A 14,720-nucleotide genomic window follows, 5' to 3' on the forward strand; every position below is an offset into this window, starting at 1 on the left:
GAAGAATTTAAGTAGACCAATTTGTAACTTTTAATAAACATACAAAGGTGGTCACCGTATTCTCATCATATTACTTGATGAGACAAAAATATAATTATGACAGATTGAATAAAATATGTCACAACTATAGGGCAAGATGAATTCTATCCAATATCATCAATTGTTAAGACACCCCAAAGACACAAGGCATTACAGTGATGAGTCATGCTAAGAATTTAATGTTGTAGATGGATATTCTTTTTTTAGTGAGAAATACTAAATCTTAACAGACAACTTTGCCAAGACATCTTCAAAAGAAATTGAATACAAGGAATATGCAACATGAAAAATGTATAATATATTCTAATAAAATAGAGATCCAAACCATCAAGGAGCTCATGTCGTTCTAAAATGATCCGTATTGTTCGATTAAGGTTTGACTATCCCTTAATCTAGGACAGAATACTTTCAGAGAATACTCACAGACAATCCAAGAACCAAAACTTAGTTAATTAGAACCACAGTCCATGATGGGAGTACAAGAGGAATGGCATACTTGCTAACCTATTGCATTTGTGACCGTGTGAGAGAAGAGGCACAAAATATATTAAGGCTTTTAACAACATCAGTAAACGTAAGACTGGAGATAAAAATGTTAATAAAATTTTGGATAAAATGGTGAGGGATTTGTTTTCTGCCTCAAATTCTTATTACTGCTAGTGTGCCTTGTTACAAAGTGTATTTTGTTTTTATATTTCTTAATAGTCATTTTCCTGATTTCCCCATAAAGGCATTGTAAATTCAACAGACAGCTTTCCTTCTTGTTCTTCTCTCCTCTGAAGTCTCTAACTCAGTTTTTCTTATAAAATCAGCAACAGAAGTGACTGAACAGTGTAGAGAGCCAAAGAATTTTTTAAAAAATTAGATAAGCAAGAAGCAAGTAACATCCGTCCTCTCAGGGATTATTCTAAGACTCATTCTGAAACTTAGAATCTTCTGAGACTCATTCTGAAGCTTGGAATCACACTGTTACTTTAGTCTCCATCTCCAGGAAATAATAATGAGATAAAGGTCCGTATTTGCCATGCTGCAGGGTATTTGTAGGCAGAGTATTTCCTACACTAGTATGTGCTGATGCCACTTCACTCCATGTTAGGTACTAAAGGTTTGTGCCTCCCCAAAATTTATCTGCTGAAGCCCAATACTGTGGCAGTATTGGGAGATGGGATCTCTAAGGAAGTAATTAGGTTAAATAAGAGCATAATGGGGGGAACCTATCTCATAGGATTAGCATCCTTATAGAGAGACAACAGAGAACTCTGTCCCTACACACCTAGGAAAGACAATGCGAGGACAGATCAGCCATCTGCAAACCAGAAAGAGTCTTTACCAGAATCCAAACCCTGCTGGAACCTTGAACTTTCACTTTCTAGATACCAGAACTGTAAGAAAATAAATTTCATATGTTTAAGCCACCCAGTTTGTGGCAAGCAGACTAATTCATTTCCTCTACTCCGTGTCACTCCTAAAACTCTTTCAGTATTTAGATTTACTCTAGCCTACCACCTTTCTTGACTAATTTTTGTTACTATCAACACAGCCCTTCTACATGACATCACGCACAGTTCTGCTTCTACGTCTTCAGTTGTCCAGACATCTGCTGCTCACTCTGTACACCTAGGTACTACCACTGTGATCTGTTACACCCAAAAGGTGAAATATAAAACCTGGGGACTGACTAGTTAGTGAGCAAGAAATTCCTGTCCCACAAAGATGGGTTAGGGGCACAATGACTAGAGATAAGAAATCGTTGAGCCCTTTTATTCTAAAGAGCAATAGGCAAAAGGGAGGGCTGGAAAAGAGCTAGTATCTGCTTTATATGTATAAGTATGAATCCTATGGTTTTGTGCATGTTTTCTGTCCTATAGTGAATCTGATGGCATTTAATAGCAGAGTTCAGCTATCCCTTTTGCCTTGTGAGCAATGAAGTCCTGAAGAAAGCAAATCTATTTCAATTCTGAATATCTGGTGCTATTTAAAACATCAGTGGACTTTGATAGTTTTTATTTTAAGGCGCTCTGAATTCTGACCCAATTCTGTCACTAGGTTGTTACATGTTTCATATGTTTGCTGTATATTTGCAGTTTTACATATTTTGAGATTGTCTCCATTTTCTTTGGTTCCTTTAACATATTCATTATATTACAAATTTAAATTGTTGTCATTTAAACTAGACTGTTCACTAGATTCTTCTTTAACTGATCTTGGAGAAACATAAAACAATGACATTGATAATTTCAGTGATGCTGATTTCCTTTGAAATTTAATGAATAGTTGAGTGACATATGAAAGGAGAAGATATATAATGTGTAGGTTTTATGAAGTGGAAAATACAATAGAAATTTCTACTTCAGTTTTGCTGTAACTCTGACTTTAGCAGCAGCCACTCCTCTACTTGTCTATATATGGTTGTGTAAGTGACATGTGCCGGACCTTTAATATAAATGATCACATTTCAAATTAGTTTGCATGGTTACTTTTAAAATTCAAACTACTTTTCACAGTTAAAAAACAAAAAAAAAAGTAGCTGGCAGATCTAGCCTGTCTCAGGAGTAAGGTAAATCCGCCTGGTTGAAGAAACTATAAACGCTTTCCTCAGGACCAAAAGAGTTTGCTAAATTTAGGATTTAGGGAAGCAGAGAATGCACTCTTGTAATTCTGTAAGAGAAGCCTGCAAGAGAAGCAGCCTTCTGTGTGTTCTCTGATTTCCTAGTTTACAACTTCCTGTTCCTCCAAAGATCTGTTGGAAAAAACTACACAGATTTGGTCAAATCAATTTTACTTTCATTTAGTAATTTACTTTGTAGTATTTTATTGTCTTATAAATGAGACATAACTCAAGAGCAGATTAGTGAATAAAATGCATTTTGATTTAACTGTGTTCTCTGATACTGTCGTTGAGTTTGCTTTTCAAATCACTTTTACCAAAGGAAGTTACACAGATAATAAAATAAAACAATAGGAATCAATACTGGATAGTTTACCCATGTCACCATCAACTCAGAGTTTTGAATCTGAAAGGACTGTGAAATTTCACTCCTCATATGTGCCACCCAGTTTTACATGGTGTTTCCAGGGATGGGGGTACTTGTTAAAACTAAATTTATTTACCTTATTCGGTGAGACTTTGCATCATACTGAATCCTGGTTTATATCACATCTTAGAAAAGGGTACCTATGGGCTAATCTTGTTTAATGGCTGTAAGACCTAAAGATACAAAGAAACTAAAATTATCATCTGTCTGACATCTATAGAGGTGAAAGAAAGGCACTTACTCTCAAATGTACTCACTGAAGAAAATGTCCAGGACTATTTTCTGTTGCCTAGCCCTGAGATGTTCACACATATATCTTCATAGAGCTGTTCATGCTGATCTTTATCAAAAATTGCAAAGTTTTAATTTTTCCCAGTGTGCAGCAGATGACAAGAAACTAACCATTCCCTCTGATTTTCTTAAATTCACTTGGGTACATATCATATTATTTTCTGTTGTTTCTGCTTTCCTGAAGACTTATAATCCTACTTTGATCTTTCAGACCATTTTTCATCACATTTTTTGCAACAGGTAAAGTGGAAAAAGAGACATTCCATGGAATTATTAAAAATGGTTCTTGCCAGTCTTCTGTCTCTTGAACTGCAAATCGTCTGGGTTTCCACCAATATTTTAAGCTTTTTTCTTTAGAGGATCTCACCCCCTTCCTAACTGGGATGAATCCATGAATATAGACAACATTTTGACAACTGAGACACAATTGGGCTTGTCAGGTTCACAACTGATATACTTCTGGCTTTCTGAAACCACACAGATCTATCATAGAAATTAAAGAAGATTTGCCTTAATTATGGGATAATTTTCAAATCAAAGAAATGGAAAATCACTTTGGAGTCAGTAGGCTTGTGTGTTGATAAGTTCAACAAATAATACTTTGTAAGAAAAGAGAAAAATCAGTGCTATCAATTAGAAAAAAAATTAAATTAGCAAATGTCTTGGTTTTCATGGAACGTTAGACTAAAAACAATAATAACATGAATTGATAACTTTTGAATATTTATTCTAGATAGCCAACATGTTTTTCAAGCAGTGTTGATTATAATAAACTTCATTCAATGGGTTAAGTTAGGCTATACACAAATAACATTTTTTTTTTTTTTTGGAGTACGAATGAATTTTTAAATATTTCTCTGGTACTTTTCTCTGGGCTTTCTTCTGAAAGAAAACTAAGCAGAAATTTCCTGAAGAGGTTTATAGTGAAAGGGATGAATAGAAGTCACACTGAATAAAGCTAATGCAAACAAAACTTTGATTCGCTATTTAAAGCTTCATGGGATCTAACCTTTTAAACTTGTATTTTGCGAGCACACAAATGACCTTTAAAACTAAGTGGTAAAGTCTGTTGTTAGATTCATTGTAGTTTGATCCTGGTGCTGGGTGTTGGACTTTTTTTTTTTTTTTCCTTGACATATCCTTAGAAATGCTTCTGTGTTCCAATAAATGGTGATAGTTAAATAGCATTAAAAGAAAAAGAAAACCTGGTCAGAAGAAAATTTTCTGTCTATGCCCATCTTAATTTAAGCAAAAAATTGAAAGAATTTTCCAGTGACACAATAACAAATTTATGTTGTACAATATTCAGGAGCAGTGGTTCAACTCATCCCATTTGGCTCTATGGGCCTCTTTCCCAACATGTAGCCTTGGAAATTTTAATTAGCCTCTCTGAGTCTTCCTTTTTTAATCTAGAAAATGAGACCAAGACTGCACATTCCTTAGAGGGTTTTGTTGAGTATAAAATAATACAGTGTTTGTAAGCCAATTATTTTGGTGCCTGATTCATGCTCAACTATAGACAACTGTTATAACTTCGATAATATTGAAAATCGTTGCCATTAAACAATTCAGTTAATGGCTACAAACAACATGGATTTCCCAGTTCTCCTATTGATAGGTTTCTTTTTTTCCCCCATAGCATGATTATTCATAAGAAGCTGAGCTCTTGATCTCTGCATTCCAGTTCAGAGGGCAGGCAACTTCTCAGAAACTTCTATCATTCCTGCCATTTCTCCCTTGTTTCTAGAAGCTCACTTTATCCCCAAAGAAGTATTTTTGCTATTTTTTTTCTTTTTTACTGACATCCTGGGATGGTTGTACTATTGAGACTCCTTACTCTGTGCTTAAACTCAGAAATAGAAACTATCTTAGAAGAAACATTATATAAGGTATAGCATCACATTATGTAGTTTAGTTTATTTGCTCTTGAAATGTAGCTTCTACATAGTATAACTTAGGAATCTCTGAAATTTCAGAGAAATGATATGTAAACATTCTTACCTCTCATTGGTCAAATATTGTTAAACCACAGCCATAAATTTACATGGGATTATTAGCTATTATGTATTTTAATCATATATCTTACAAAGACTACTAGATAAAGCTATATATAAACACATATACATGTATATGCATAGTTTGTATGTGTATATATGTATGTATGCACATATATGCATATATTTATATGCTACAATAATGTAGAATGAATGTTCTGGCAAGACTCAGAGTTCAAACAATCAACTCTGAGTAGCCCATATTGGACACCCATGGCTACATTTAGGGATTGGTAGAAGTAAATTTTCTGAAAAGAACTGTTTATTTTAGTAATGGAAGTTAGTACTTTTCATTATGAATCCTAGGACAATGATAGGTGGTATCATTGATCTCTACTTCTATTACCAGGGAATTTGGAAAAGTACAGAACCAGGCAAAGCTTGCAAGGTAGGGGGACTAATTATGGCTGGGAAGTCTGTTCAGATGCCACTGCTCAAAAATGACTAGAGAGGAAATTAACATGGAAAAGCACAAACATGTATTTGGAAACTGCAGGAAGATGGGGTCAGGAGAACTGAAAATCAAAATCAAAATCAGAAAGGTTAATAAGCAAAATCTGAGGATTCATGGAGGGAATTTTAAATACCAATCATATATAAATACTGAATAGAGACACAAAGTAAGTTCATAAACATAGTTATTGCATAAGTTTGAGAACGTAGATCCTAATACTGAAGTATTTGCCTATGTCCTATATCTGTGATGGCCACCGAAGGTGGGAAGTTCCAGATACAAAAACACTAATTTTAGCTGAAAAGAAACAAGCATATTAGTGTGTTCGCCTTCTGGATAAAATTGGAGCTTCTTTCTGACTCACATTTTTACAGGGACAAAAGATCATGGGTTAGAAGTTGACAGGGAGCCACAGTGCACAAGATGTGTTTCTTATGGGCATGTCTAAGACATGTGGAAGATTCTAGACAAGGCTGTGAAGTAAACGGTTGGGGTAAAACCAGATTATATGCTTCATGAGAAACAGGAAGGAATACAGAAACTTTTCAATAGAGATACAGTGTTTCCCACATACAAATCTACTGAAAAGGCAAAATAGCTTAAGGCTATTTTATCACCAAAGCTATTTGTTTCTTCAGGAGTTATTTGAACTGCAGAAGGTGTATAACTCCAAAGTTCATTAGAGAGTTTGTTCTCAAAGGAAAGGAGAAAAAGTAAGATTGTGTCAAGGTTACAGATAACACAGTATTTATTTATAAATCATATTTAAGATTATACTGGGCTAACTTGGAGAAAATATTAGCAAAAATGTGTACAGAATATTAATTGTTCTCTTTTTAAGCAAGGGTTATTATAATTACTTTAAAATATTCTAAAATATTCTATTTCATTATGAAATGTTTTGAGAAAAAAGTTTTACAGATAAAGAATTGAAATTATCTTAAATGGTGATTTAATGATTTTAATAAACTGTTATTCGCAGGTGGAAAAATATGGATTAATGGAGATTAAAAGTTTAAAGGGATGTTAAGGCTCATGAGCCCAGTCTTAATCCAAAGTTTTCTCAGCTTGGAAACGTAATAGAAATGAAAGTTTTCTCACTTGGAAACGTAATAGAAATGAAAATTCTTGGGCCTCTTCTTAGACTTAATGAATCAGACACTCTGGGGGTGGATCTCAGCACTCTATGTTTTATCAAACCCTCTAGGTCCTTCTATAGACCTAAATTTGCAGAACCACAAATCTACTACTATTATACTTGAATTAGGATTGCCAGAAAGAAACCAAATAAGCAAAACTAACAGCAATAACAACAATGAAAACCGGGCCACCACTTGAATTAGATTTTCAGAACAGTAACAAATTTTTAGTATAATCATACCTTACATAGTCCATTGTTTGTTATTGTTTGTTAGTTGTTTATCTGAAATTCAAATTTAATTGTGTCTTTTATCTATCTAGCAATTCCATCCTGAATGAACAAGACTAGAGATGGATTAGTCAATGTAACCCTTTTATTTTAAACACAGAAATACTCAGGTTTAAGAAGATAGAATAAATGGTCATGTTCCAGAGTTGATTTATTTCAAAAGATAGTCTATGTGCCAATATGTTGAATTCTAGCCCCATGCTCTTTCTACTACTTCGTCCTGACATACCCTGAACTCAGTGAATGTTGTCTTAGTCTGTTAGTGCTGCCATTACCAAATACATTAGGGAAGGTGGCTTAAAGAATAGAAATTTATTTTTGCACATTTCTGGAGACTGAAAAGCTGAGATCAGGGTGCCAACATAGTCCTGTTCTGGTGACAGCTTTCTTCCTGGCTTTCAGAAGGCCTCCTTCTTGCTGTGTTCTAATAAGGCAGGGAGAGCAGCTCTCTAAGGTCTCTTCTTATAGGGGTGCTAATCCCATCATTAGGGTCCCTCGTGACCTCATCTATACCTGATTATCTCCCAAAAACCCCATCTTCAAATACCATGTCATTGGGGTTAGGGCTTCAACATATGAGTTGGGGGGGCACAATTCAGTTCATAGCAAGGGTTATATGTCTAATAAATGTTAAAAAAAATGCCTTGAAAAACATATTTTGAAATTTAATACAAAGAAAACAGATGTTGAAATACCTAATAAAGTCTAGTATTTCTGAGAAAAGTTCTGAAGCGTTTTTTGTCTGAACTACCCAATTCATAAAGTTCTAAGCAATGCAACAGTCCATGAAGCAACATAATCCAGAGTGTGTATTGATTGTGCCCATATTGTATAATATGCACCAAAGTGCATATTAACTAGCAAGGATTCAATTTTTATTTAAGTAATAGACTTTATTCTTTTGAGTAGTTTTAGGTTAGCAGAAAATACAGAGTTCCAATATACCTCCTCACTCATCTTCTATTTCTTTTATTATTAACATCTTTTATTAATCTGTATGTTGCTCTAAAACTCTTTGTGTTGTACATCCTGTAGGTTTTGGCAAATGTGTAATGCCACATATCTACTATTGCAGTATCACACATAGTAACTTCATTGCTCTAAACGCCCCTGTGCTCAAGGATTCATTTCTTTTTTTTTTTTAATGATTTTTTATTATATTGTGTTAGTCACCATACAGTACATCCCCAGATTCCAATGTAAAGTTCGATGCATCATTAGTTGCGTATAACACCCAGTGCACCATGCAATACATGCCGTCCTTACTACCCATCACCGGTCTATCCCAGTCCCCCACCCCCCTCCCCTCTGAGGCCCTCAGTTTGTTTCTCATAGTCCATAGTCTCTCATGTTTCATTCCCCCTTCTGATTACCCCCCCTTCTTTATCCCTTTCTTCCCCTACCGATCATCCTAGTTCTTATGTTCCATAGATGAGAGAAATCATATGATAATTGTCTTTCTCTGCTTGACTTATTTCACTTAGCATTATCTCCTCCAGTGCCGTCCATGTTGCAGCAAATGTTGAGAATTCGTTCTTTCTGATAGCTGAGTAATATTCCATTGTATATATGGACCACAGCTTCTTAATCCAGTCATCTGTTGAAGGGCATCTCGGCTCCTTCCACGATTTAGCTATTGTGGACAATGCTGCTATGAACATTGGGGTGCATGTGGCCCTTCTCTTCACTACGTCTGTATCTTTGGGGTAAACACCCAGTAGTGCAATGGCTGGATCATAGGGTAGCTCAATTTTTAACTTTTTAAGGGACCTCCACACTGTTTTCCAGAGTGGCTGTACCAACTTGCATTCCCACCAACAATGTAGGAGGGATCCCCTTTCTCCACATCCTCTCCAACAATTGTTGTTTCTTGCCTTGTCTATCTTTGCCATTCTAACTGGCGTAAGGTGGTATCTTAGTGTGGTTTTGATTTGAATTTCCCTGATGGCTAATGATTTTGAACATTTTTTCATGTGTCTGTTAGCCATTTGTATGTGTTCGTTGGAAAAGTGTCTGTTCATATCTTCTGCCCATTTTTTGATTTGTTTATTTGTTTCTCGTGTATTGAGTTTGAGAAGTTCTTTGTAGATCTTGGATACCAGTCCTTTATCTGTAGTGTCCTTTGCAAATATCTTCTCCCATTCTGTGGGCTGCCGCTTAGTTTTTTTGACTGTTTCCTTGGCTGTGCAGAAGCTTTTTATCTTGATGAAGTCCCACAAGTTCATTTTATCTTTTGTTTCTCTTGCCTTTGGAGATGTGTCATGAAAAAGGTTGCTTTGGCCTATGTCGTAGAGGTTGCTGCCTATGTTCTCCTCTAAAATTTTGATGGATTCCTGTCTCACATCGAGGTCTTTCATCCCTTTGGAGTTTATTTTTGTGTATGGTGTGAGAGAGTGGTCAAGTTTCATTCTTTTGCATGTAGCTGTCCAATTTTCCCAGCACCATTTATTGAAGAGACTGTCTTTTTTCCACCGGATGTTTTCTCCTGCTTTATCAAAGATTAGATGCCCAAAGAGCCGAGGGTCCATTTCTGGGCTCTCTATTCTGTTCCATTGGTCTATGTGTCTGTTTTTGTGCTAGTACCATGCTGTCTTTGTGATCACAGCTTTGTAGTACAGCTCAAAATCCGGTATTGTGATGCCCCCAGCATTGTTTTTCCTTTTCAACAGTTCCTTGGAAAATCGGGCCTTTTCTGGGTCCATACAAATTTAAGGACTCTCTGTTCCAGTTCTTTGAAAAATGTCATCGGTATTTTGATCGGGATAGCATTGAAAGTGTAGATTGCTCTGGGTAGCATGGACATTTTAACTATGTTAATGCTACCGATCCATGAGCATGGAATATTTTTCCATCTTTTTATGTCTTCCTCAATGTCTTTCAAGAGTGATTTATAGTTTCTAGAATATAGGTCCTTTACGTCTCTGGTTAAGTTAATTCCAAGGTAACGTATGGTTTTTGGTGCTATTGTAAATGGGACGGATTCCCTAATATCTCTTTCTTCAGTCTTTCCTTTCTGAAGAAAGGATTCATTTCTAAACCAGATGTTTTCATTGATTGCAAAGTGAAATCTCTACTGCAGATATCTAAAAGGAATTATTTGAACAAAAGAAGAGAAACATCTTTCATTCTTATTCCCACAGAAGCAATTTCTATGGTTGTACATTTGTGTTTGCAATTTTTTTCCTTTTTGTTTTCCGAAAATTAAAAGGCCTGGGTTATATGGACTTTATTCATCTCCCAGTATTCACTCAGAGTGCCACTAACTAAAATTAAATGAGAATTAACTAATTAACCAATTAATCTAACAAAAAATAAGAAAAATTTAAAAGACCCAAAGAAAATCTTCTTCCCTGAGTCTTTAGGCAGCACTAAGTGACATAGAGGGGATATTTATGCTACCTTTCTAATAGCAAAGCAATCTTTTTTATTTGCTGTATTCAAGCACTAGCATCTGGCTGGTTACATTTCAGCTAAATTTCATGTTGTTAATAGTCTGTTCAAAACAGCCACTTCAAAGATTTCTTTCTGTAGCTATATTTGATATTGGTATCTGTTCTTAGTCCTTTGTGGGGTACATTAATTGGGTCATTTTACACTAATCGAAACTGTTTGGCAAACAGTTACTTTGGCGATTTGGAATAGAATTTCTATTTTTGTCTTGCATACAGGCTCTGTCTGGATCAGGGTAGATACAAGAAAACTGATGGATATGCATTTTCTTCTTACCAGTTCCCAATATTTTAGCTTCATGGTTAATTATGCTCAATCTGCATACCTTTATAGATAATAGGAAATTTTTAGTTATAAAACTTCTTTTTAATTACTGTACCTTTTTAGTTCAGCTGGCTGGAAAACTATACCTATTTGGGTCACTATATTTCCCCCTTCTGGTTATTTAAATTCTAAGAGAAAAATTGTCATTTCTTTTGTATAACAAAAAAAAATTGTTGAGTAAAAATGAGCTAACTGTATGAGACACTCATTACTTTTCAAACATTGAAATCTAACATATATTTTCCTAGAAAACTTTGACCTGTGATTTGTATGTAAAGAACATTCTAGTTAAGTTACAAAATGATATTCAGTAAACAATCCATGGGCATTCAACAAGGAAGAAGTGTGTAAGAATAGAATATTAAATATTGCAAAATTTAACACCATAAAGAATCTTTAGGGTTACTTTTAGGTGATCCCATTGTGAAATTTGAGAGTCAAGGGTGTTAGCAATGAAAGGAAGTTTTTGATATTAATACAAACTGTGGGCTTCAGAGGGGAGGGGGGTGGGGGAATGGGATAGGCTGGTGATGGGTAGTAAGGAGGGCACGTGTTGCAGGGTGCACTGGGTGTTATGTGCAACTAATGAATCATGGAGCTTTACATCAAAAACCAGGGATGTACTGTATGGTGACTAACATAATATAATAAAAAATATTATTATAAAAACTATTTTTTAAATGACACTCTCTTAAATCACATTAGTTTTTACTTACCAGTATACAGTTAATTCAATATTAATTTTATTTGGAAAATCAGGATAACCTTTGACAAAACTGAGAGGCAAAATTTTGTCTATACCAGTTGTGTGGGATCTTTCATTTAGATTTTAGATTTGCCTTTATGTTGAATGTCTCTTTGCTTATCACCAGTGTTCTCATTTCTTCTAATTTAATCAATGTTAAATGCTTAAAATACACAGGCATTTTTTCAAATAACCTATCAGTTTGGTTAGTATGGTTGAGTCAGCTGTCTTCTTTCTCAAAGCACAGAAGTTGTATACTTCTAACCATTAAGTATCATAGTCTAATCTAGAAATGGGCCTTTATGGCAATACTGTCTTAAACTTTTGCTCTCAATTTTAAAATTCTTTTTGTAAATCTAGGACTGATTTTTTTCATTTCAAATTCTAATTTGTTTCTGTTTTCTTTTGAAGGTGTCTCATCCCAAATTCACTTTTAGAAAAGAAGAAATTAGACTCTCCTTTTCTTTAAAACTGCATGTCCCAAATGTATTCAATAGAATAGTAGCCCCATGGTCAAATATCTTATGGAAACACTGCATGTGTTTTTACTCTTTTTCTTGATCACTGTTAACAAAGTTAAAGGTCATGATAAAAATGCAAAAACTGAATCATGATTAGTACATAATTGACTAAACATATTTATTTTCCAACATTCCTCCCACCTTTCTTTTTAGATACCTGTTAAAGTACATAGCACCCCTTGGAACATGCTGCTCTAAATATTGCCGGAGTGGAGTAGAAGGACATAGGGCTCTGCTTTTTAACCAGATGATGATGTTCTTAAATCTTTAATCTACTAAGCTGATATGAGACAGTGTTTAATCCTTCTTAGGATGTCCCACAAAACCAAAGTATGTCTACAGGCTTTATAGGTAATTAATTTTTAAAAATACTGAATAAATACCAGGGAATAAGTCCAACAAGGTCTTTGAGACAAGACCTACTGTGCAATTTACATGAGTACTTATACGTTGCTTTTGTAAGAATGAAAACACTTTTCCTAAAGTGCCTGATATTGAAAATGGAACAGTACAAAACAAAACATACTAAAAAGAGCAAAATTACTTATTTGCAAATATCGACCCAAACACTTATTCTAGAAGGTAAGAAAGATGAATATGCCCAATTCCCAGGAAATGTGTGACCTTCTTAAAAGTACTTCATTCAGGGGCGCCTGGGTGGCTCAGTTAGTTGAGCATTGGACTCGATTTTGGCTCAGGTCATGACCTCAGGGTCATGAGAGAGAGTCCTCTGTTGGGCTTTACACTCAGTGGGGAGTCTGCTTGAGATTCTCTCTCTCTCCTTATCCCTCTGCCCCTCTCCTGCTTTTTCTCTCTCTTGCAAATAAATGAATAAATATAATTTAAAAAATTACTTCACTCAGAAATAAGTGAATAAAAGCTAGAAAACTGGAAGGCGAAAGGCTAACTCCAAAATCCAGCTCTACAACTTGATAGCTGTGTATCCATTGGATAACTACCTGACACCTCTAAGTTTCAACAGTAAAATCAGAATACAAATAAAAATCAAGTCATTAGTTAACCTGGATTTTAGATGAGATTGTTGAGGTAAAATCCTAGCACAGTGCCTAGCACGTGATAAGCACACATTTTATTAGTTATCATAAAGAAAATTTGTTGTGGCAAAATGTCAACAATATAAAATTTTCTGTGCTCACAGGAAGGCAGAGGTGTTCAAGACTGTCTTTGGCCAGAAAGCAAAAAAATTGGAAAAGATGAGTGATCCTCTCAAATATTTGAGTTCTTCTGCACATTTGCTATTTGCAGTCAGAGGCTTGGGTAAATTTTATAAGAAGTAATATAATTTGCCTCAACCTACAGTAAAAATAATTCTTAGGAATGGGAAGAAGGTACCCTGATAGCATCTCTCTAGAATCAAAGCAACCTAAATCTGGGATGGCTTCTGAGGTATTTATTAAAAAGAGGAGGTTGTCAAGGGAAGTACGAAGTCAGCTGTTGATGTCATTTCTGTACTCTACCTATGAGCTATGGGGGTCACTTTGGGACTAAATGGTGTTTGTAATTCATGTCCTCCAAACAGAAATAAGAAATTATGGATGCCTAAACTAAAGTGTCCTCTGTGTTCACACAGAATGAGTGGAAGCTTGAGACCCATCATTCTTAACTCTCTTTTACCAGAGTTAAAATGTTGCAAAATAGAATGAAAAAACATAGGATATCTAACTGCAAAGAGTAATATATCAATAGATATACAATTATAAAAATTATGAATATAGGGGTACCTGGGTGGCTCAGTCAGTTAAGCATCTGCCTTTGGCTGAGGTCATTATCTCAGGGTCCTGGGATCGATCCCCATGTCGGGCTCCCTCCTCAGCGGGTAGTCTGCTTCTCCCTCTCCCTCTTCCTCTGCACCTTCCCCCTGCTCATGCTGTCTCTCTCTCTCTCTCTCAAATAAATAAAATCTTTAGAGAAATTATGAGTACATTATAGATCAGAAAGAGAGAGAAAAAGAATATGAAATATTGAAGCTTTACAATAATCACAAGCATGCAGCAATATTTCAAATCCTTTAAATCAGTGTTGGCTATAGCCGAAGGGAATCAAAACCGCAAATTGATAATTGAGGTTTGTGACAGAGAAAAAAGCAAATAAAAAATGACCATGAGCCACTGAAGACACACGAATGTTCCAGTGTGTCATAGTAAATGATAGGGCTTTCTTGGGACCAAACACTGAACATGAGGTAGAATCCAAATTCTGGTGGAGTAAGGAATCATAGAACTGACTTTAGGAAGAAAAAAAAAGGGGACTCTAACCGCTACCCTTCTGTGTGGGACAGATACAGTGGTCTATAGTTTTAACTCTTCCCACTAGGAGGGAAATTTTTAATAACTTCATTCACATCTGTGCCTTTAACC

This window comes from Ursus americanus, chromosome 4, assembly GCF_024610735.1.
Source record: "Ursus americanus isolate L20-20 chromosome 4, mUrsAme1.1.p, whole genome shotgun sequence".
Lineage (NCBI taxonomy): Eukaryota > Metazoa > Chordata > Mammalia > Carnivora > Ursidae > Ursus > Ursus americanus.